Genomic DNA, 2969 nt, shown 5'->3' on the forward strand with positions numbered 1-2969 from the left:
GGCCATGGCGGGCGGTGATCGTGGTGAAGCTGTGCCCTTTCCATGAAGCTGGATATGAAGTTTAATTCTGAAACAGACCTGTGCTTTCAGTGAAGAATAGAAAAGTTGTTTTATGATGTTTTGATTGAAAAGCATTTTTTGCAGCGATTAAAATTGATGTTTTTTAGAAGCTGTTGGATGAACATACATGTCGTTCCTTTTTGTTTTTGGGCCTTCTGGTTCTCAATTCATATTCCTTTACTGATTTTTGCACTTATCAACGATTCCATTTTATTTTGTTCAATTTGTCTTTATGTTTATGATCGTAACCATTTCGTCTTATTTTCATGCTTTCTAATTTGGACATTTTGTTTTCCTTCATGGATTCATTCCAATTACAGAACCTCAAAAGAGTCGTGTACTGTTATTCTTTGTCAGCTGGGAGTGGGTAGTTTGCACGCCTGCACATTGGTTTGTACAACAGCGCCTGCATTTTAATGTAAATAAATTTGGTGTTTGTTAAATTTCTACATATGTTTATGTAATTTACTGTTTATATTTGCATTGCAAGTTATAAAAAATGGGTTTTTTTTATAAATGTTTGTGGTTTTTCCAACTTGGATTTTATGTTTTTTGTGTGATAGTTAATACAAAAAGTCAAAATGAAAAAAATCACACGTGAGGTTGTGCTGAACAAAATAACACCAAACAAAGCAAGTTAAGCAGTTTTTATGGTGAAATATGACTGTAAAATTAAAAATGACCCAGAGAGTTGGGTCAGCTGCACCTGTGATGAAACTACAGGTGCAGCTTCAGGTAAACAGGCTTGAATGCAGAGAGATCTAAGATACAGACAGCTGACATAAAGGCTAGTCTGCCACCTGAAAACAACTCCAGCAGTTCATGCAAATGTTATTTTAGGAACCATTATCACATGACAAGGTTGTGTCTGAATATTTGAAAACACAAACAGCAACAGCAGCAGGTAGCTGTAGCATTTCTTATGCAGCCTGGGGTCACTTGTAATGTGTAATGTGAAACTAACAGCAGTGTGTTGACTTCACTCTTCTACATTTCATAGCAGTTCATAAATATCACCTTCAATCTGTTTCTGCTGGAAGTGAAACAGCTAACTGCTGCTGCTGGTGTTTTTAAATAACTCAAACTCATCACTGAATTATTCTTCCAAACTGAGCTGTTCAAACAGATATCTACAACAGGGAAGATATTCATTGTTCAGGGTTTTATTTTGTTTTTGTTTGTTTGTTTGTTCTTTTACAGAACTCCACTTCAAAATGGCCAAAATATCTCAATAAAGACAGATTTAACAAAGACAGTTTTCCCAGTCGTTCATGGGACACTTGGAAAAAAAAAAGGACAGAATTCAGGATCTGGTCCATATTTTACATAAAAGCTGAATCCTTACATTCTCACTGTCAGGTGTGTGTGTGTGTTTAACAGAGATGTTGTAACTTCGGTTGATGAATAAAAAAACAACTGAACTAAATGAGATCATACATTTTTCTAACACACCCACACCTACTGAACTCCATGAGTGTTGGCATTAAATTACTGCTCTCTGCCTCCTGATCAAAGACGATCGTGGAAAAAAATGATGCACAAAAGTTCAGCAAAAACCAAGTGCTGCACATTCTTAGTGAATCAGAGCCCGTGTTGGATTTTCTTCCACTATGTTCAAAGTTTAGAAGTTCATGTTGGACTAAACGTTTCATGAGAAAAGCAATGCTGTGACATCTAACTTTGGATTTTTGTGTCTAATCCTCTTCTCACAAATGCAGAAACATGAACACATGCAGAACTTTCAGGGGAAATCCAAACAGCCGAATGAAAAACAGCAACTGAGAAGAATCCCTGATGGGATGGTTCTCCTCAGCAGTGATCGTGTACAAGGCACAACTCTGGATTTCTGATAAATATTGATCCTTTACAGGATCAAAGTTTAACCCGAAATTTCCTGCTGGAATCACTTCCACAAGCAAAGAAGAACTGAACAGCTTCTATAAAACTACAATAATCACATGTAGTCTTTGTTTTATGTTTGGATTCAAAGAAGAAGAAAAAAAACCACACGGAGGGTCCTGAACCTCGATGAGACATGGTTGAGTGTTTGGGATCCCTTAAAGGGACAGTTCAGGCATTTTGAAATGGGCTTCTGTGTAAAAGTTCTGAGCTCTTCGACAGGATTGATGAGCAAACAGCTGGTCTGAACACAGCTAAGACGGAAGCATTTCTTCTGCAGATCGGGGTCACTTCCTGCAGGAATACCCTAATATTTCTGCTGGAATAATCATGCAATATGAAAGTGACAGTTATACAGAAGGGTGAATAATAGTGTCTGCATGAAGAGCTATAAAATGTGAAAGTGGCTCCACTCAAAACTTGTTTACACTGGAACTTTTTTACTTTTCTCCACTAAACAGTCGTTTTTAAAAATGTTACCAGGTCTGCTTTCCTCCATCTGTATAACATCACTAAAATTTGAAATATTTTTTCTCATCAGGTGAGAAACAGGGTCGAGTTAGAAATCAATCACAGGACCACAGAGAGACAATGAACCTCATTCTGAAAGCAATTTTCAAAAAAATACCTTTAAAATGTTCCTAAAATATTATTTCTGGGTGTCCAGAGGCCTGAAACAATAAAAAAAAAATAATAATAATTACGAATTCACAAAATGTATCCGTGTAAACAGGGCCTCACTGTTAACTCATCAAAACGGTTTCTGGATCCATTTCCAGAGAAGATTTTACAGAATTTAAACAGTTCCACTTTTTAAAAATTAAATTAAAATGGTTTGAGCAAAGGCTAATTTATCCTTTACATCACACTAGTGCTGGGCGATATGGAACAAATCCTATATCACGATATGGATAATTTTATATCACGATAACGATATATATCACGATATACCCCAATTACGTACGTTGTCAGTTATTCTCTGAAAAATATGAAAAAATAATCTCATTTCT

Source organism: Kryptolebias marmoratus, linkage group LG1 (genome assembly GCF_001649575.2).
Source record: "Kryptolebias marmoratus isolate JLee-2015 linkage group LG1, ASM164957v2, whole genome shotgun sequence".
In the NCBI taxonomy this organism is placed as follows: domain Eukaryota; kingdom Metazoa; phylum Chordata; class Actinopteri; order Cyprinodontiformes; family Rivulidae; genus Kryptolebias; species Kryptolebias marmoratus.